Source organism: Equus quagga, chromosome 5 (assembly GCF_021613505.1).
Source record: "Equus quagga isolate Etosha38 chromosome 5, UCLA_HA_Equagga_1.0, whole genome shotgun sequence".
Taxonomy (NCBI): Eukaryota; Metazoa; Chordata; class Mammalia; order Perissodactyla; family Equidae; genus Equus; species Equus quagga.
The window spans coordinates 3482467-3504626 of NC_060271.1; the positions used below are offsets into that span (position 1 = coordinate 3482467).

The 22160-nt window shown below is 47.0% G+C and overlaps 1 long non-coding RNA gene across 1 annotated transcript; it reads left to right on the top strand.

Moving 5' to 3' along the window:
* The first annotated feature begins 662 nt into the window (after positions 1-662).
* Positions 663-21462, top strand: LOC124239071 (uncharacterized). The gene is made up of 3 exons (XR_006888515.1): positions 663-724; positions 2505-2562; positions 21319-21462. It is a non-coding gene; the product is annotated as an uncharacterized LOC124239071 (long non-coding RNA).
* The last annotated feature ends 698 nt before the right edge of the window (positions 21463-22160 follow it).

The following is a 22160-nucleotide window of genomic DNA, read 5'->3' on the forward strand; positions in this document are numbered from 1 at the left end:
TCGCTCGTCTGCTCTGCCCCCTTCCTGCCTCCTCTGGCCCTCCCTGATCTCTCCCAGGAGTGTGACCTTCCTTGTAGTTGGCACCTCAGTGTTTTAGCTGCCAGGCTGTAAGCACTCCACAGGTGGAACCTGGCCTGTCACCTCTCCGCTGGCCCCTCAGCCCCTTTTTTCAGCACTCAGTTACTGCAGTCAAAGCATCTGGTGTTAGAACGGATGGAATTCAATGACTAAGGTGGGGTGAGGAGAGGCTTTATGCAAGAGGAAGGGTTTAAGTCATCTTAGAAGGAGGGCTAGTGTTCAGGAGAGACATTAAGGATTAGATAGGGGCACGTGTGTGCATGTGTGCGTCCGCACGCACAGGTGTGCTAATGTGGGTGGAGGAGGGGTGTGTGTCTAGGTCATTCCAGGCGCAAGAACTTAAGTGGGTCCAGGATGAAACGTGGTGCGTTTGCGGAACGGTGATCCTGAAAGCCTGAACTGGAAGGTGTATCCAGGAGGCAGACACATGGGGAAGAAAGTGGAAGGAGACAGCCCCCACAGTTGGTACGTGGGCGGAGTGCAAATCCCTGTTCTGTAATTTACTAGCCATGTGGCCCTGGGCAAGTCACTTGTCTGGGCTTGTTTCCCCTTCCGTAGACGGATCCTCATCCTAAAGGCTGCGAGGCGACCCGCACTGATTGCAGCCGCAGTGCCAGCAGCAAGTGGCCACTCGCGGTTCTTTCAGGTGTGTGGGATGACTTACTATTCGTTCTTCAACAATGGAAGGGGCTGGTTGTGGGTTGCGGTTGTCTGTCCATTTGTTGTTAGAGAACTGTGCTCAGGAGAGGTAACAAATCAGAGTCTGGAGGCAGATCAGGGAGGGGGTTGCTTAAAGGCCCTAAGTGAGAAGCGAAATTCCCTAGAATAATGTGGCAGAAGAGCACGGAGAGGAGAGGTAAGGACAAATTATGAAAGAGCAACAACAGTACTAACTAGTACTCATTGAGTACTTGCTCTGTACCAGGTCTTGTTCTGGCACTTTAAAGACTTACCTCATCTAACGTGTCAGAGGTACTAACTTGTCTTATCCTCATGACACGCCTGAAGTGAAAACTACTCTGAACACCATTCTGAGGAAAGGAAACTGAGGCACAGAGAGGTTATGGTGCAAAGATGGCATGTCTCCACCTCAATTTAATGTAGAATGGATTAAAAAAACTTCTTAAACAAGCATGCCCACGTTACGGAAAAATTCAAGGGAGATGTTCATTTTCTACGTCTCTTTCGTTTCCAACGTGGGTGGGCCGACATGTTTTAGACTGTTTTATCGGTGACTTGCATGTAATTGTAATAACGCTGTGTGTTTACAGATACCATGAGCATATTGCCCCTTGTCTTAATGAGGCTAATTTTAAATGGTGGCTTAATATTTTATTAAGTGGATATACCAGAGTTATTATTTGTGCAAACATGAGCATCTTGGGATGTAAATCTTTGACAGCACCTCTTACTATGTTTTAAAGCTATGTTTCCTGATGTTGAATTACTAAATGAAATAGAGTGACCAGTTTCATGGATCTTAATATATATTGCCAATTTGCCTTTCCCACAAGTCTGAACATATACACAATGTCCTCAGCATTGAAGGAGACCGTCAGTTTCACTGCACCTTTGCCAGCACTGGATATTACTATTATTATTAGTGGTAAAGTTATTAGGAGAAATATGGGCGATCACTTTAATTTCAATTTGCATCTCTTTACTTATTATTGGGGGATGATCATTTTCCCTCACATAGGATTGATGCTTGTGGTTTCTCTTTAATTATTACTGTTTCTGTGAAAGGCATTTTCCGAAGCAGAAGTTTGCCTGTTAGGACGAGTGAAATACATAAAGGGATGAAGAGAGCAGTGAAATTGAGGAGCCCAGCAAACAGGGGAAAGGCCGTGGCCTGGCCTCCACAGTTGTGGGGAGCTGGACTCACTGACACGACACTTGGAACCAGTGTCAGTGCTGTCTGGGAAATGCTGGGGCCTGCTCTCTTCTGGCTAATCTTCTCTTTTTCCCTCTTATTACACACATGAAATATGTTCATTGCAGGGGAAAAAAAAAGATAAGGACAAGAGATAAAAATCATCCATATTCCCACTATTCAGAGATAAGTTCTTTAGTGTTTTATTATATATGCTCACAGAATCTCTCGCTTTATAGACAAAGCATTACATAACACACGTACCACACACCACACACATATCTCTGTGTAATAGGTCTACTTTGAGCTTTCTTTTTCCCAACAATGTGCTTCCAGCTCTTCCCAGCTTCCCTTCCCCTTTCACTCTGCATCATTTACATGCCTTTGATCTTGCAGTATTTATACTTCCTTACTCAGAGTTCCTTAAGAGGCCTGAGACCTGGGGCCCGATTTTCAAGGTCCAGGAGAATCCTCTACCCATAAGTCTGAACCAAGTGACTCAGTGGCCGCAATTATCTTGTGTCTTTTTTTAAAAACCTGATTCTGTTTGCAGCCATGTCCTTTCAACTGACAGAGGACAAGTCGGCAAGATTTGAAAGTAGAAACATGGGGTAAGTTCACGTGTGCTCTTGCACATCATCACTTTGGTGCGACTCTAGTAGATTTTCTCCAAATGGGTGTTGAAAAGCTCCATGTTGGACTCACCTCATTACATCTATGATGAAGAGGTTCAAGTTTCAAGGGCAGGTTTCTTCATAGGTCCAATCTATGGAAGAGGAGCCCCATTCTGTTCTTCCAGTTCCTTCATGACTTCTCAGCCTTTTAAAATCTGGTCTGTAGGGAGACTTGGGTTCCAGTGAGGCCCAGCAGCCCACCAGACCCTACGTTCCCAGTCAGAGACAGAACTTAGGATGGAAGAGTCAATGCACTTTTGTTATGTTCCTACTCTTTTGTGTATAAGCTCCTTATGTGTATAACCTCTTTTATACACATTTAATCTATCTAAATTTTCTACCTCTCCAAACCTCGGTTCCTGCGTCTGTAAAGTTAGGAATAATAAAACTACTCACTTCGTAAGTTTGCCATGGCATTAAACGATATAGAGAAGGTAAGAGCTTAGTACAGGAACCAGCGCATGGAAGTTAATGTTAGGTCTCATCATATAGAGGGGCTGGAACTGGGTTTTCACTGTACCATGTTCATGAGCTGCAGTCGTGTTGGAAGTTCCACAGGGAGACAGATATGACCTCCAGGCGACATGCGGGATGATGGACACGCACCGTCCCACTTGATCCCTCCACCGTCCCAGCAGGTAGACTATCCCCTCCAGTTTATGAATTTGTTCATTTATTCATTCCACGAAGATTTGTCAGGCACCTCCTCGGTGCCAGGCAGTATTCTAGATGCCAGGGACGCGGTGGGGAACAGAACAAAGTGCCTGCTCTCATGAGTTTACGTGCAAGTTGAAGGAGATGGACGAGAGACTGAATGAGTATTTCAGGGGCAGCAGGCAGACCGTGAGGGAGAATACAGCAGGCTGTGGAGGATGATGGCGCAGGGTGGGAGAAGGCTGCGTGAGTCCTCTCTGCGAGTGTGACATCTGAGCAGAGACCAGAATACAGTGAGAGAGTGATCCGCGTGAACGAGCAGGGGCAGCACGCTCCAGGCAGAGCGGACAGCAAGGCTGTGAGGCGGGCGTGTGCTCTTTGGGGGCGCAGCAAGGGGGTGTGTGGGTGGGAGGGCTTGAAGGAGACAGAGTGTGGTGGGGGAAGGAGTACTGGCCGGGGGAGGGGAGGAGCTATTTCGTAGAGCCCTGGAGGACTCTGTAAGGACTTGAGCTTCTACTGAGTGAAGCAGGAAGTCACTGAAGGATTTGTGGAGAAGTGACTCGTGATCCGATTTTATAAAGTATCACTACGGTGGCTGAGTGAGAAAAAGTCTACAAGGAGCAAGGGTGGAAACCAAGACAGCAGTGAGATGGTGGTTGCGATAATCCCAGCAAGGGATTTTGATGAGACAGACGGGTGGTCAGAAGGAGTGGGATTGTGGAAGGCAAAGCAGGCAGGCTTTGCAGGGCTTGGAAGTGGGGTGTGCAAGCCCAGGATGACTTCATGGTCTTATACCAGAGGAACCGGTAGAATAGAGTCGCCATTTACTAAAATGGGGAAGACAGGACAGAGCAGGAATCAAGCAGTTGGTCTGAGACATGTTAAGTCTGAGATGTCCCGTTACACGGTCCAGTTGAGATTTGCGGTGTAGTCAAATATTTGTGATAGAGGTCTGGGGTGATAAACATTTAGGAGTCTTTGGCCTATACATAGCATTTTCCTGGGTCAGGTCACCAAGGAAATGAGTATAGACAGAAAAGAGAAGGAGCCTGAGGACGGGGCCCTCTGGCATGTCAAAGTTGTGCAGGTGAAGGGACCCCATTGCAGATGAGGAAATCAAAGTTTGGGGAGTCAAGCAATTGCTTCACAGTGATTGGCAGAGACGGGAATCTGAGCTCCATGGGTCTGACTCTAAAGTCTGTGTTATTAACCACTTAGCAATACTCCAAATGCTGGAGCAAAGAGATCTTATCCCAGAGACATAAAACATGGGTGGCTTTCCAGGGCCTCACCTCTAACTAGGCTGGAATAGCAAGCTAGGCCCTCAGGTTTGAGCAAATAAGACACTTCACTTGCTGGTAGAATTGGATGACACATCCATCAGCTCCACCTGGTGTAGCACTCAGGGATCTCAAGGGAGCAAGTAAGGTCTGGTAATTAAGAAAGATCCCTTTCCTGAGCTGCAGTGGGTCACAGTGACTGTCAGGGTTGAAAGATTGATGGCTTAATAAAGACCACCTGAAAAGGCAATCGACCAGCAAGGGAAAAAAATCCTCGCCACCCACCTACTACCCGCAGCGTCTCCGTTCAGAGACCCACCACGAAAGGAGAGCTGCTTGGAACTGTCTGCACCAGACACCACTTGGCCCCATTTTATAGTTGTGAACAATCCTCACAGAACCACAGGAAGCATTCTTCCATTCATTGATAAACAGTGCTATCTGCCCAGTTCCTTGACTGGATGTGGAGAGATGAATAAGACTCAGTTCGCTTGTTCTCAGGAGTTTAGAATACCACAGAGGCCATGCCTATGGTCAAGATTCTGAACAAGCCAAGTATGCCGTTTTATAATGCTGCCTCATGTAAAACTTGGTTTCTATAATGGTATGGAGAACTAGAGCCCAGCACGTAGTAAATGCTCAATAAGTTGCTCACTGAAGCATGCGTTGAGTCATAGAGAAAGGGCCCAGAGTTGAGAATTAGGACCAACATTGCAGCTACAGCTTTGCTTAAAAATAGCGTCATGACTTTAGATAAGTCGCTTTTCTCTGCGTCTTACTTTGCCCGTCTGTCAAAAATGGGGTTGGATTAAATGATCCTTGGAGACCTTTGAGGTCTAAGACTTGGATTTGTTGAAAGGTCTGAAAAGCCCCAGGAAGAACAGCCGTTCCTAAAATTCTGCTAAATGCCTGACGTTTGTTTCATAGGACAGGTGTTCTAGAGGGTTTAAGAGAAAGAAGCAGTTGCATGCCTGCTGTGTACAATCTGCCATTCCCTTTGTGGAGCCACCCCCTTCCCCAGTGTTCCTCAGACTCGTTTCTCAGGAGTTCAGTGCGATGGGAGACTTGGCTGGGCAGGTCGCCATAGGGCAGCCCAAGAGTGGCGAGGGGGAACATATGAGAGTCGCCTTTACGTTCTTGAGGGCCTGCCAGCATCAGTATACGTGTTGGCCAGGAATGGCCACCGTAGGGCTTCCTTGTGCCTTGAGCCAAATGGCTGGTTCCCTAACCCAGAATTCAGGCAGATGGAAGCCATGTTGCAAAAAGGAAAGGCATTCTTTTCAATAAATGCTGTCTGAAAGAGAACTTGCTGTATATTTGTTTCAAGTACAGGAAGTTGCTGTTGGTAGCTTCGAGTGTAGACTTTTCCTAGGGAAGACACTCTCTCGAGGCTGCTCTCTCCATCCGAGTTGCCCTTATATTAGTTCTGGCCCTGGCTTTTGTCTCCAAAGGACAATTACGTAGCCTCATTCTTTTTTTTTTAAGATTGGCACCCCAGCAAAAATTTGTTGCCAATCTTCTTCTTCGCCCCAAAGCCCCCCAGTACATAGTTGTATATTCTAGTTGTAGGTCCTTCTGGTTCTGTTATGTGGGATGCCACCTCAGCATGGCTTCATGAGGCGTGCCATGTCCGCGCCCAGGATCCGAACCAGGGAAACCCTGGGTCACCAAAGCGGAGGGTGCGAACTTAACCACTCGGCCACAGGGCTGGCCCCATAGCCTCATTCTTAAGTGAGGGTCTGTCTTCAGTCTTCTTCCAACCCATTTTCTACTAAGGAACTAGAGTTACCTTTTTGGAAAAAGACAAAAATAAAAGAGGAAAGAAAATACCCTGAAGAGACTGGGTCATCTCACCTTGGTGCTCACGAGCCCTCCAAAGGTCGGCTGTGCTTGGAATCAGTACAAACACCCACACGGCCTGCACGACCTGGCGGCATGGCTGGCTGCCCGCCAGTCCCTTCTTGTCCACTTGCGTCAGTCCTTTCACTCGCTAATTCCGTGCACTTCTGGTTTCTTGAATTTGCCACGTTCCTTCCCGCCTTGGGGGTTTGCCTAATCTTTTCTCTCTGCTCGGGGTCCTCTTCTCTCATCTCCTCCCCTAAGTAAGTTCACCTCCTCAGAGCGCCCTTCCCTGACCACTTTATCTGAAGTCAAAGCTCTCAGTCTTGTTCTGGCTCAGCTGGATTGTACATTACCGTGTGCAGATATTTTATTCATTTGTTTCTGTGTTTGTTTTCCCCACCACTCCTACTAAACTGTGAAGTGTAAACTCCGGGGGAGCAGAACCGTTTCTGTGTTATTTATGGTTGTCTGCATCTCCAGCGCCTGCCTCGGTGCCGAGAGGGGCTCAAGGGATGTTTGCTCAACGACCCATCTGGCTCTGCTCAGCCTCCTAACATGAACCTCCACCCCGGCCCTCCCACCCCACCGAACCAAGCCCTCGCAGTTCCCCCACAGGCAGCCTCCTCCGTGTCCTCTGCTCCTGGGGCTGCACTGTTCCTTCTGCCTGGAGCATCCTTCTTCCCTGTTTTCCTCCTGGAAAATTAACTCAGCTGTCGAGACTCAGCTCAAATATCTTCTCCTCTTTGATGCTTCTCCCTGTCCCTCCCGGCAACATAAGAAGCGTCTGCTCCATGTCTGTGCACACCTGCACCACAGCCTTGTCACTCTGCACTGGCCTGACGCCTGTCTGTATCTTTTTCCCTTACTGACACCTCTTAGGAGCAAGGAAGATTCTAATTCAGCTTGTAGCCCCACTTCTTAACAGTGTTTGTCACATGGTCAGGGTTCAATAAATGTTTGTGGACAGAGTGTAGACATTAAAAAAGGAACTTCCATTGTGAAATTCCTGTGTATAGAGTCTTCCTCTCTGAGAAATCCCTATGTACATACCTCCAGTTAGGATATCTCCTCTTGGAAATTTTCTCTGGGGTTCCTGGTTCAGGAAGACCATCTCTCTGTCTTTTGTCTTCTAGGATGGGCCATCGGTTCTGTTTAGAAAACAGAGTTTGTGGGGCCGGCCCGGTAGCACAGCGGTTAAGTTCGCACATTCCGCTTCTTAGCAGCCCGGGGTTCGCAGGTTCGGATCCCAGGTTCAGACTTGGCACCGCTTGGAAAGCCATGCTGTGGTAGGAGTCCCACATATAAAGTAGAGGAAGGTGGGCATGGATGTTAGCTCAGGGCCAGGCTTCCTCAGCAAAAAGAGGAAGACTGGTAGTAGTTAGCTCAGGGCTAATCTTCCTCGGGAAAAAAAAAAAAAAGAAAGCGGAGTTTGCTACCACTGGCTTTAAAAGGGACCTGGCAGTTAATACAGGTCTTGTGATGGGTAGGGGAGTAAGCAGCCAATCCTCCCAAATACTTTGTTTACTACTGTGCCCACGGGTGGGGCTGGTTGTTAAGGATTCACTCACTTCCTCTCTATCCATCATTCTCCTGCTGTGTGCCAGGCACTGTGCTGGTGCTGTGGTCACAGAGATGCAAGAGATCCTCTTCTTAGCGTATTTCTCATAGATGGGGAAGCACAGACAGGTGAACAGACAGTAGTGTGTGGTCAGTGCTCTGATGGGGGATGTTGTTTGCAGAGTCATGTGGGATCAGACAGGTTAAGGGGGGGGGGGGTTAAGGAAGTCCTCTGTATAGAGGGGTCCTTCATGTTCACTTTTTTTGGTGAGGAAGATTGGCCCTGACCTAACATCTATGCTAATCTCCCTCTATTTTGTATGTGGGACTGTCACAGCACGGCTTGATGGGCTGTGTGTAAGTCTGCACCTGGAATCTGAACCCACGGGCTGCCGGAGCAGAGTGTCCAAACTTAACCACTATGCCACTGGGCCAGCTCCCCTGTGTTCACTTTTGATAGATGAATAGAATTGTCCGACGGATGAGGGAGGTGAGAAAGGGAGGAGAAGAAATCTAGGGGAGGTAGAGGGAACAGCACTCACAAAAGCATGGAGCAGTAGGTGTGTTGGGAAATGATGAGGAGTGCCTGACGGCCAGAGCTTCGTGGCTCAGTCTGGTGTGTGCACCAGCAGCATGGGCATCACCTGGAAAAACTTGCTGAGACAGCAGAAGTTTGAGCTCTGCCCTGGACCAACTAAGTCAGAATCTGTATTTTGTGTGTGTGTGTGTGAGGAAGATTGGCCATGAGCTAACATCTGTTGCCAATCTTCCCCTTCCTGCTTGAGGAAGATTGTTTGCTGAGCTAACATCTGTGCCAGTCTTCCTCTATTTTATGTGGGATGCCGCCACAGCGTGGCTTGACGAATAGTGCTAGGTCCGTGCCTGGGATCCAAACCTGCAAACCCTGGGCCACTGAAGCAGAGTGCATGAACTCAACTGCTACGCCACTGGGCCAGCCCCCAGAATCTGTATTTTAACAAGATCCCCAGGTGGTCCTGCCCACAGGAAAGTTTAAGAAAAAGTGGGTAAAGAGGTGTTTTTCAGACTGTAGCAAGCATCAAAATCAACTGGAGGGTTTGTTAAAAAATCAGATCACTGGGCCTCACCTCAGACTTTCTGAGTCAGTGGCTCTGGGTGGGGCCTGAGAATTTGCATTTCTCAAAAGTTCCTGGGTGATGCTGATGCTGTGGTCCAAGGAGCACACTTGGACAGGCACTGGGGTAGAGTAGCATGGGAAGGGGACCTCCCAGGAAGTGAGCTTGGGCAGGTAGCAAGATTCAGATCTCAAAGGGTCTTGACGGGGGAGGAGTGGATTTCTCCTGGAGTGCTGGGGACCACTGTGGAGGGTCTACACAGGAGAATGAGGTGGTCAGACTTTTATGCTGGGAGGCACTCTGGCAGCCTGTGGTAAATGGGTTGGATAGTGACAAGATGACAGTCTGTCACTGTACTCCAGGTGAGAATGATGAATTCTGAGCTAAGGCGGTGGAGATGGCTTCAAGGTAAAATCTCCGGGAGTTGGTGACTGATTGATTGAAGGTGGGGTTGAGAATCACAAATCTCCCTCCTCCCCGGAACCTGGGTGTGGGGCGCAGCCTGTGGCTCCCCCTGCCTGTGGTTGCTGCCATTCGTGCCCAGAAAGCCACCCTGTTTGCCTTCTCTTACAAGTCCGCCTCGCCTCATCTGACAGGTCTCAGCCTGCAGAGTTTGAAGAAAGGGGTGCAGTAAACCATTCAGAAACAGGATTTATTAATGGGAGGCATGTAATTACTGCCAGACACAGTGATGTGAAGAGTTTATGGCCTGAATGTTGGTGTCATTCATCACAACCAAGGCGGCTGTTGGCGTGGACGCCATCACCCTGTGATCAGGCCTGGCTGTCTGTAAGATGGCCCCTCCCCCCACGCCTGCGAGTTGAACCCTGCTGAACAGGCAGAGGCAGATAACTCACCGGGGCAGGGTCTGGCTCTGTGGACCGTGGGCCTCGCTCGGACCCCGTGCAGGGGCAGGTCCTGGTTCCAGAGCAGGGCTCCCAGACGGGATTGTAGCCTGTCTGCTTTCTGTCTCCTGGGCTTCTGGTTCTGTAGTAACATGTCAGTAGAACCTTTATGAAGGACCATCCCACTCGCTCCTGACTCCCCCGAAGCCTTTCTCCCGTCCGTTTCACCTCTCAGCAGACCCTCACAGAACCCTGCGATGCAGACGGCACAGGTTAGCATCGCCTCTTGACAAATGAGCCAGTGAGACCCAGAGAGGTTTTGGTGAGTTTTCCAAAGTCACATGGCTGAGGGAACAAGCATGTGCTGAGCTCCCATGAAGCCATTTCTGCCTCTCAACCAGGCAGGCAGGCTGTCCCAGCTCTGTGATGAGAGCCCTGCTTTGTTTTGAGGACAGATCTGCCTGTCAGAGGTAGTGGCTGCTACTGCAGGACTTCGGTCCAAGCCCAGGACTAATTCTGTGTATTTGGGACAGATGCTCATAGCCTCAGTTTCCTCAAATAGGAACTGAAGGAGGGAAGTAGGTTGGCTCCTTTCCTGGGTGTGGTGAGCATCAAGCGGCATTGCAGTGTTTGGCTCGGGTCAGCCCTCTTTACCCTGACGTGTGACCATCCCTGGGCCCCACTCAAATCCCTGTGCTACTCGGGACAGGGCCGCTGCTGATGCTCAGCGGAGGTAACAGAGGGAAGATGCTTTGGAAAATCCAGGCACACCATTCAAATATGAGGTAATAAAAAGAACAACGGATCTGTCACAACCCTGCCAAAAACCTAGCAACTTTTGAGACAAAAAGCAGACCTGAGTTCTAGAATCCTCATCATCGTGACTGGTTTTGTACGGAGTAACTTTTCTGCACGTTCAAACATCTATCCCAAAAGGTTCCTTGATTTTGAGGACTGGAGAGAATGTGTACAAGGCACAGTGAGGGAGCCGCCGCAGGCTGTCCAGTGGATACCTGGCAGGCACGAGGATGCTGATTAAGATGCTCTGTTGACTGTACGCTCCCTCTGCAGGGCACTGGCATCCGACTTATCCTCGCATTTCCTAGTGCCCGGCGCAGGTCCGGCATATGGCAGGGGCTCAGCGAGTGTTTATTGAACTGAACTAAACTGGATTCTGTCATATTCCGTGGGCTCTTTGAAGGCAGAGCCTATGTTTTACTCATTTCTCTCTTTCCAGAGTGAAGCCTGGTGTCTGGCACAGAGTAGGTGCTTAGTGAATTCAGGTTGGCTAGAAATTAAGCCCTGTGAAAAATAGGGCAGACGATCTGGTGTCTGTGCTGAACGCAGCCAGTGGGGAGCCAGGGCTCCAGGTGGGAGAGGAGTCACGATTTTCAGCCTGAGTAGTACCGGTCAGATGACAGGCTTACTTCAAAGGCACGCGGTGGGGAGGGGGGACGCTGTGGTTTCTCAAATGCCTTTTTGGCTGTGTGGGAGCCTCAGTGGTGGCAGAGGGGAGTGGGGGGCGGTGGGTGAGGGGGGCGGGGGTCTGTGGGGGTGGGGGGAGGCTGGCAACATAGTGGAGGACTCAGAGATGGAACCAAGCCAGCCAGAGGAGAGGAAACAACTCAGATGCAGACCAAACGCGCTTGAAATCTCCTTCCCCTCTGCATCCGCGGGAGCAGACGTGGCAGTGGCGTGTGTGCGCGTGCGTGTGTGCATGCGTGTGTGTGTGTGTGTGTGTGCGCGTGTGCCTGTGTGTGTGCTGGAAGGAAAAGAGGCTTTGCAGCCAAATAAAGCTATGTGCAGATCCTCTCAGCGCAAGCCAGGGCTGTTGGATCTTGAGCAGGTTTTATTTTCCTGAGTCTCCATTTCCTCATCTTAAAAAATGGAATCAGAGATTGTTACCTTACAGGGTTGTGGATATCAAAAGAGTGTTTTGTAAGCACTAAAACAGCCATTTAAGAAGCACCTGCTCTCAACTAGGCCCTGAGCCTGGTAGGGACGTGGATTTAACCTGTAATCCCTTAACCATCCTGCTAGGTAGTTATCATCATCTGCAGTCTCCACCTGAGGGCAGAGGAAGCTGAAGTTGCAGTGAGCGCGTGCTCCAGCGAGGCTGCCGCAGACCCCGCGATTCTTTCGTCAGGATCACACTGTAGATGCGCGCGGGAAGATTGTGGTTCATGCGTCTTAGTCAAGCCTAGAGCTCTGCCACGGAGGCCGGTCTCCTTCGTTGTCGGCGCCTTTTCTCCCACCATTCCCCTTTCTCAAGAAACCAGAACCTTTGGCTAACCTGGCCATCCACGGAGGAGGGCGAGTTCCCCTAAGCGATTTAAACAGGGTTGATTCTCTTGGTCGAAGTGTCTTTGGCTTCAGTGGGACATGGGTCAGGAAATTATTTCTAGGTGTTTATACGAGGGAAGAGGAAAAGCTGCTGAGAGGTAAACTTTTGGACGATTCAACATCCGAAATATCAGACACTATCCTTTCAAAAGAAAGCTATCAACTCTTCTGACATTTTTTGGAGTCATTTTTTGAAGGCTTAGCCAAATATGAGATAAATGTGGAAGGTCAGGAGAGCCAATCAACTTTTATTGAAGTATAGCATGTGCCTGTGTCTTGACGTACTGTGTTTTCAGTTCTTCACAGCCACCCCATCTGGGGGTATCATTAGATCCCTTTGCCATATCAGGATGCTCAGAAAGGTAAACGTTTGTCTGGGATCACACAATGATTAGGCGTCAAAGCCAAGATGCAAACCTTAGCCTGTTTGGTCCTAAAGCACAGGCTCGCTCTTCTACGACTCTCTGCTTCTGAGTCTGCAAGTCTGCTGAAGTGAGCTGTTGCTCCTCTGAACTCTGCCTTTAAGGAGCCGGTGCTTTTGTCCTGTATAGCCCCAGGGGTATCCAGAGAGAATGCGGACCTGCACTTTCAGGAGAAGGGCCTTAGCTCTGAGACTGCATAAGACACCAGAAGTCCGCAGCAGCAAATGTGGGTGAGCCCAGCTTTGGGAAGGCGCCGTGGGTGGAATGGACAGGGTCTGGATGTCTCTAGTGTTGGATGTGGGCTCAGTCATCAGGAGCAGGCCACGTCTTGTTTTTGTTTTTTGGCAAGGTGAGTTGGGCTTGGGGGAGGAGGAAGAAAGAAGCAGGGAAGGGGAGCTCCTTTCAGTCCATCCAATTCAAAGCGAGTGTCATGGGTTATGTAACCCGTGTGCAGATCCCACAACTTAGTGGTTTTACTTAGCTCCAGGCCACTCTAGGTGGAAGGTGTCCTACCTGTCCTGCCTGACTCAGTTTTTAGTGAATTTCTGAATTGTAGTCTGAGAAAAATCGAAACAAGCTACCAAACAATTGGTTTGTGTGCCCTCCTCAGGGTTCTCCTTCTGGGGTGCTGGGAAACTCAGACTCTGGAGTTCATGAGATGCAAGTTTGACTTTCAGCCATGTCACTTATCTGTGTGGCTTTGGTAAGCCATCTAACATCTCTGACCTCGGTTTCTTCCTCTGTAAAATGAATATACTAATGTCAGCTTTTTAAGGTTGTCATGGTTATAACACGCTTGATGCTGAGCAGACCCACATTAAATGTTAGTTACTTTTTTATCTGTGTAGCACAGAGTGCAAATTCTTTATTTGTATTCTCTTAGGTAGGGAGGTGGGCATGAGTGATGACCTGTAACTTTTAGGACAACTTGGATCCACCCAGATTGTTGGCAGGGACCATCAGCCGCGGTTTAAGACTTAAGCCAATGCCCATTATGTCATTATGGAGCCTGCAGAAGTGATTACCGATGTTACTTTTCCAGTTCACTGCAGAGCGGAGGGAGAGTTTTTCACACTGCTGGCGTTTTGTTGGAGCACAGCGATACAAATCGCAGATGGCTTCCTCAGCAGATGTGGCTCTGCAGCACCGCAGTGTGGGTTTACAAGGGGGTTTAATGAAAACCTGGCAGCCTTCCAGGCTTGAATGAATCCTCTGGGGTCCTCAGCTCGCGCACACACAGGCCAATCTGCAAATGTCCACCCTGGTGATGGTGTGGGGAATGCTAGGGTGAAAAGTTTTTACCTGGGAAACAAAGCCAAACCTATCTGGCTGAGTTCACAGGCTTGGGGCCTGGGAGATGCAACAGCGATGTGGAAGGGAAGTTGGTAGGAGGAGGGCAGCCTACATCTGGAAGATGTCCAGATGGCTACTGCCCAGCTGGGGGTGATCTGGGCCCAGGGTAGAATGATAGCTTTCCCAGATGCTTGGGGTTCACACTCTTTTCTTCCTTGGGTTAGGCTAAAAGGAGTGAGCGGCAGCCACAAGTGGGGGATATGGAATAAGAAAATAGTTTCAGTTAAGTTGACAGTATAGACTAGAACTGGACTTGACCCTCGTTGCCTCTGCTTGAAGTGCTCTTACTCGTCAAATGGCCAGCTTGCTATTGCTCATCTATTTCATTTTGGCTTCAATGTCATCTCCTTGGAGAAGCCTTCCTTGATCACCTCCCTGAAAGGGTACCTCCAAGCTCTTTGCCACTTTCTGTCTCAGCTGTACGTTTTTTCATAACACAGCACAATTTATTAGCCTGTTCACTTTCTGTTTTCGTCCTTTACTAGAAGATCCGTGAGGGAAAGAGCTCTGTTCATTTCGTCGACCAGTGTAGCCCGGTGCCTATGGAGGACCTGGCATATAGTACACGTCCAATAAATATTGTTGATGAAAGAATAGATTTGGGGACAAGAATTAGATGAGAGTTGGGCTCAGCCTGGTGGTGCAGTGGTTAAGTTTGCATGCTCCACTTTGGCGGCCCGGGGTTTGCCGGTTCGGATCCCGGGTGCAGACCTATGCACTGCTTATCAAGCCATGTTGTGGCAGGTGTCCCACATATAAAATTGAAGAAGGTGGGCCTGGATGTTAGCTCAGGGTCAGTCTTCCTCGAAAAAAGAAAAAAGGTGAAAAAAAAGAATAAGATCAGTGTTTGCAGCTTAATGCTACCATTTATAAGCTTTTTAACTGTCCAAATTATTTAACCTTTCTTAGTCTGAGATTTGTCATCTGTAAAAGGGATGAAAATACAACAGAGGGTAACTGTTCCTGTAGAATCATGTTAAGCACATAAGAAATGTTCAATAAATTGAAACTATTATTCAGTCATTGAAGAATTAAGTTCACCACCAACAAATATTTACCGATATTTCTACTCAACCAATATCTAGTGAGGGCTAGCATAGGTCGTGCCCACACTAAGCACTTTTGCGTGCATTGTCTCGTGCGATTCTTCACGACAACCTTGTGAGAGATTCTTCCCATTTTAGAACAAAAGAAACAGATTTAAAGAGACTAAGCGGCTTGAACAAGCTTACATAGCTCTTCAGTGGCAGAGGCGCTATTAACTCCATTTCTATTTTTAAAGCCATAATTTTCCCCATAATTCCAGGCTGCTTCCTATTAACACTCACTCTGGATAAACAAACATCAGGAGCCATGTTCTCTGTCCTCTGGGGCTCTGTTTGGGCGATAAGAGTTACGTGACAGTAAAACGAACACCAGTCAAACCAACGTTTTTGACGCTGCTTTGAAGTTTACTAAGCTTGCCCCGGTGTTTACAACACATTCAAATTTTAAAAAATTATGATCCAGGATATATAAGTAGTTCATACAAAGGAATACAAGAAAAAGACAAGCAACTCAACGGAAAAATTGACCGATCATGAACAGGCAATTCGAATGGCCAGCAATCACATGAAAAGACGTTTGTATCGCTAGTCACACCATAGGGGAAATTCACATAAGGACAGTGATACCGTTTCTCACCCATCGGGTTGGCAAAAATAACAGTTGGAGAATACCAAGGGCTGGTGAGGACGGGAGACATGGGTGCTATAGTGGAAATATAAGCTGGTAAAGTCAGTTTGGGAAGCAACTGGCAAATACCCTTGGAACCAGGGCTTCCTCTGGGCAGTGAAACCTTAGAGAAACTCTTGCCCACGTGCAGACAGAGAGGCACAAAAACGTTCAACTTCAGTGTTTTATATAATAGTGAAATATTGGAAGCAATCTAAAAGTACATTCAGAGAGGGGCAGATAAATAAACTGGTCATTTGTAGAAGAAATATGAAACAGCAGCTGAAGGAATGCGCTAGAGCTCCACTTAGCGATGTGGATAAATCGCAGACACATATTGTTAAATAAAAAAGAGCAAGTTGCAGAAAGACAGAAGAGATGATATCATTTAAGTATGTTTAAAAAACATACAAAGCATGAATCCTGAATGTTTAAGATGAACTGTTTCTATGTACCATAAAGATCTGGTCGGGAAGAGCATACGCCACTACGTGATAATAATACTTCTGGGGAGGAGGGGTACTGAGGCCGGAGAAGCCTGCAAAGAGGACTTCTGCCAAACCTTCAACCAAAGGTTTCAATTAGAAAAAAGCCATCTGAAGCAAATATGGCAAAACGTTAACATTGTTAGATCCAGGCAGTGGCTGCAGCGTGTTTGTTCTATAAGTCTTTGAACTTCTCCATGTGTGTGGGATATTTTATAAAGCAAGCAAACAACTAACCAGAGCTTCTGCCTCCAGCCTCATGCAGGGTGCTCCTCATCAAGGCCCCGGAGGCAGCGATGGCGGAGAAGCTGTTCCACACTGCAGTGTTCAGTCCTTCCTCTCTGGGTGCCTGCCCTTTGTTGCACTGATGGGGGTCAAGTGAGCTGCTGGCAGGGTGGAGGAGAGACCGACTGACTTTCACTAGGAAGGGCCTGCAGCTCTGGTGGGGGCAGGGATGGGGGCAGGGAGAAGGGGGAGAGAACCCAGAGAGCAAGGGCTGCTGGGGTTTCCAGAAAAGGCTGAAGAAACTGAGGTTCAGGGAAGGGGAGTGACTCCTTCAAGGGCACGTGGAGGCAGAGCCGGAATCTGCCCCTGGTCACCTATCCACCTATTCCCATACTCAGGCCAGAGGCAAGTATGTGCTATGGGCAGGAGCAGGGGCTCTGGAGGCCACAGGTGTAGGTCAGATCCCAGCTCTGCTATTGAGTAGCAATGAGGCTGAGGTACCTCGCCTAACTCTCCAAGCTGGGGTCACTACCAGCCTTCCTAGTGTGACATTGGGAGGAACACATAATGTGTATAAAAGTGCTAGTGGAGTTTGCACCGCTCTAACTCTTTGTATTCACTCCATAAACAACAGTCATGATCACCATCAGCGTCATCATCCCAATTTGTCTCAACTGTTCTTCAGTCGCTTCTTTTATTACCCTCCCCTCCTTCTCCCCACAACCAAAATTGAGAAAGTCCCTGTGGGCAAGCCATCTGGTTTATCTGTGTCCAGGAATTGGTCTCAGCATTCCAATTAAGGCTGCCAATCCCAGAGACAAGCAGAAAGACCGCCTCCATTTCTCTGGAGTCCTTGCTTCTATGAGTGCTGTCTGAAGTCTCATAAATTTTCGGAGCAGCCAAATCATACATTCCTATTAAACTATCAACTAAAACTGAAAGTATTGCATATCAAGTATTATGTGTTAGTACTAAGTATTATATATCAAGCACTGACTTCGTGCTAGGCTTGTGTTAAGTACTTTACATCCACCATTAATTTATTTAGTCCTCTTTGCGGTCTTCTGAGACGTTACTTTACAGTTGAAGAGACTGAGGCTCAGAGAAGTGCAGACACTTGCATCAAGTCACCCAGCTAGCAGTATAGCAGCCTGAGGCTCAGGGGGAGGAGTGGCCTGCCCAGGCCACCGGCTGGTTAGTGGCCACAGTGGGATTAGGACTGAGGTGTGTGATTCTTCCTCTGGGGCTTGGTCTGTTGCCTGGTTTTCTTGCCCACTGGAGCTCCATTTAGAGAAGGATTCCTGCCAACTCTACTAGCCTCATTCCGAAATAAGATTTGGTTTCCCCGTTCCATTTTGGAAAAGAGAAGGCATCCAGCTTCCTGAACGGTGGCTCTTACCCAGACCTTTCATCCTCATTCTCAGCAATGCGTGTTCTCCCTGGTTATTGGGTCACAACTTTACCAGATTCCAGAGACGTGAAAACTCAGGCAGACAGCAGAGGCTTCAGACCAAGGGCAAGCATTCCCATTCATGAGCAGAGGGACAGAGATTCTTTGTCTGCTTCTAGCCATTTGCACGCCATTCGCTATGAACCCAAGCACAGAGTTAGCCTGGGACAGTGTTCTATAAGCTGAGGGTCATGACCCATTAGTGGGTCTTGAAATCAATTTAGATGGTGGCCACCAGCATTTAAAAAGTGATTTAGAATCAAACTGGATAGAATAGAAAATATCAGTGTACGCTCATTATCGAGGTAGTATCGTTTTGTGAATGATCACACACACGGACACAAACGCAGACACGCACGTGTGTTTGTTTTGGGTGATGTTGTAAATTTCAGATCTTACTATTATTCACAGTTAAAACAATAGAGAAGTTACTGATTTAGGACGGGGGTCAGCAACTGCCTGTTTCTGTGGACAAAAATTAATGGACACAGCCACACCCGCTGTGTTAGTGTATTATCTTTGGCTGCTTTCACACCACCAGGGAAGAGCTGAGTGGTTGTGATACACCGTATGGCCTGCAAAGGCTAAAATATTTATGATTTGGCCCTTCGCGGAAAAATTTGCTGGCCCTTATGGTCTAGGACATTGAGGCAAAAACTTCTAATTCGAAGTTAAATAAAACTCTCATTGGATATAATCTCTGGAATTTCCGTCTCTAGTATTTCTCCCAATAACTAACTAAGTTGTAGCATTCACATAGAGTCATGTAAATGCATATATAACTATGGAAAAGTAGCCATCACAAAAGCAATTCTTGCCTAAACATATATTTCTAACATAGTAGCAGGAGTGTTCAGACGCAATGTCCTCCTGGCACACAGCAAACAGGATGACCTTTCCATTTGAGGAAAATATTTCAATGTTTAACCTCATTGCACTCAACCAGACGTTTCCTTGCACAAATTTTCAAGTGAAATATTTCAATTCTGCATTCATCTTGGGGGCCACATGTCTTATCCAAGTTAAATATTTCCAGAAAATAAATGTCTAGACACCGTCTCATATAAATTAAGCGCCCGGTTTTTAAAAGATTTCTAGCAGACCTCCTTTTTGGTGTGTGGGGTGAGTATAATTTTACTTCTGTGAAAAATCCTGGGTGGAATCTGATGTGCCCAAGTCAGTGCCCCTGCAGGTGGCAAGTGCTCGCTGCTCAGTCGTTAGCGGATAGTGGAAGGTGCAATGGGAGGGAAGGATGGGGAGGAAAGTCTGGGGAGCATAGTTCACAGAAGTGTGAAGAGCTCCCTTTTCTTTCAGCTCATTGTTTATAAGAATCCTGGATGAAAAAGTACGTGGATGTTGAAATCTACCTCAAGAGGCTTGCCGTGTTCGCTGAATCCTCTCGTCGGAGAATAAAGAACATGTGACTGGCCACACATGAAGAGAAGATTCTGCCGTATCTGTTTGACTTTCCATTTTCTTCATGTTGGAGGTTTTTCAAACCTTGGGCTTTGTTTAATTCAAGGGAGCCATTTTTAGTGCTTTTAATATTTATACTTTCTTTGATATACACTTCTGTTTCACTGTGATGTAAATTGATTTTTTTCCACTAAAACTGAAATCTTTTAGAAAGATCAAATACTTCAAAGATTAAAAAATTGTTTCTAGCTATTATTATTTTCATAATATATGTTTATATTTTACACAAATATTAAAGTATTTATATAAATATAAATTTTATACCTCATAAATATTATAATCATAAATATTATAAATAAATATAGTGTTTTATAAAAACATAAATTTAATTAATATATAAATATAAAATATATTTATGTACAAATAAATTACATATTATATTTTATTGTATATACTTATATATTTTTAGCTACACTTATTATTATAAAGCAAATAATTCCATATGAGGGAATTTATAGTGGAATATATTGAACCACCTGAAATTCTATGGAGAGGTAATTCAACAAGTAGTCATTTTTCTAGATTTCTGCAAGGTTATGCACAGCACTCTTGTGCATTATATCATTTTTTTAAAAAAGGAGAAAATTTGGAAGAGGATTCAAGAAGTGTAGAGGAGAAAGAAAGGAAGTTTACATTTTATTGAGATCATGCGAAAGTCCTTGATTCTCCTTACCCCAAATCCCACCAACAAGAAGCAGAAAGACTTCTGGGTATGGCACCATTTTCTACTTACTCATTCAATGACTTTACTGTGTGTCTACTGTGTACAGGCACTGGGCAAGATGCCGGAGAACAGGAAGAGCAAGGTCTGTGGTCTAATGGGATTACCACGCGGAGGGGGTGAGGTGGGGCAAAGACACAGAAAATACACAAGTAAACTAGATAATTTCAGCTAGTGAGACCGTTAGGGCTAGAACAATACCAGATAGTGTGCTGGAAAGAGTGGGCACCTTAACGTGGGTATTCTGGAAGTCCCCTCCAAAGAGGTGACATTAGAATTGAACCCTGGATGAAGAGAAACCCAGCCTTGTAAAGAGCTGAGTGAAGAGTGTTGAAAGCAGAGAAAAGAGCTGGTGAAAAAGTCCTGAGGAGGGACTTGGACAAGAATTCGCTTTTTTTTTTTAATTTTATCACTTTTTTTGGTGAGGAAGATTGGCCCTGAGCTGACATCTGTTGCCAATCTTCCTCTTTTTTTTGTTTTCCTCCCCAAATCCTCCCAGTACGTAGTTGTATATCCTACTTGTAGGTCCTTCTAGCTCTTCTATGTGGGATGCCACCTCAGCATGGCTTGATGAGTGGTGCTAGGTCCACGCCCAGGATCCTAACTGGTGAAACCCTGAGCTGCTGAAGTGGAGCGCACGAACTTAGCCACTCGGCCCCGGGGCCGGCCCCCAAGAATTCATTTTGAGATCACATCTTGTATGAGTAATCTGTGGATCACTATTTTTAAAAGTAGGCTCGAGGGATGCTTGTCTCTTAATAATCTCATTGGAAAAGGGTTTGGTGGTCAAATAACTTTGGAAATTGGGTGGGGCTAATGATGATGCCTTTTTGCTGAGCTGGCGTTCTTTAACAAACTCCATAGCAAGGTGCAGCCACCTCAGCTGCCAGGGGGTCTGTAAATTCTGAAAATGAGGTTCTGTGGGGGATTGTATTTTCCAAAGATGGTCACACAATCTGTCCCATCCCACATGCTCTTCCTACAATGTAACCTTGACATTCACAGTTGTAATTGTGGGAGTTTGGTTTCCATCCCTTGAATCTGGATGGGCTTGTGACTCTGCTAGAAGTGACTCTATGTGACTTCAGAGGTGAGGTCATAGAAGGCTATGGCTTCCATTCTTTTCTGCTGGGATGGTAACTCTTGTAACCCAGCTGCCATAGTGTGGGGAAGCCGTGTGGAGTGGCTTTCTCGAGGTGTTCGCAAAGTCTCAGCAGAGATTCTCACTAACAGACAGTGTCAACCCCAGACATGTGAGTACAGGAGTCTTCAGAGGATCCCTGATGCCACCTGTCAAGTTACTGCCGCCTAGAGTCTTCCAGCTGAGGTCCCCGGCGTTGGAGAGCAGAGACCAGCTGTGCCCATTGTGCCTTTCCTAATTCCTGCCCCACAGAATCTGTGAACACAATAAAATGATTGCTGCTTCACATTCTCAAGTTTGGGATGATTTATTTCACAACAGTAGATAACTGGACAGGTCGTTAGTGCCTTTATTGTCAGCTGTGGACACTGGTGGTCTCTTCAGGCAAGAGAAGATGCCACTTAGGCCTTAGGCCATTGTACTAAAAAGTTAACCTAGTCGGAGCCCAGACCTTAAGGCCTTTATCATCAAGATGAACAGGCAGGCTGGACCATTCGAATAGATCCTTGCTGGTAGAAATCTGGACACCATCTGTGTGCCTGCACTCTCTACCCGTTGGCTGTCCTGCTGCCCTCCAGAATGTGGCCCCGCTTCCACACGGCCTTTCACAGAGCCCAAGACAGGCTTCATCTTTGTGTGTCCCAACCAAACTAAATTATTGGCCATTCTTGAGAGTGGTCTGCAAAGTCTCATGTCAAAAGCTTTCTTCAAGCTATTCCTCCCATGCCTCAAAGTCCACACACAAAGGCAGCCTCCCTGGCTGCCAAGAATTTTGTTATTTACTCGCTTCTCGGTTTATAGCATAGAGATTAATCATATGGCTTCGGGAGGTATTCTGCCTGATTCAAATCCTTGCTCAACAACTTATTAGATCATGAGCACGTTACTGAAAGTGTCTAACCTTCAGTTTCCTTATCTTGAAATGCAGATGATG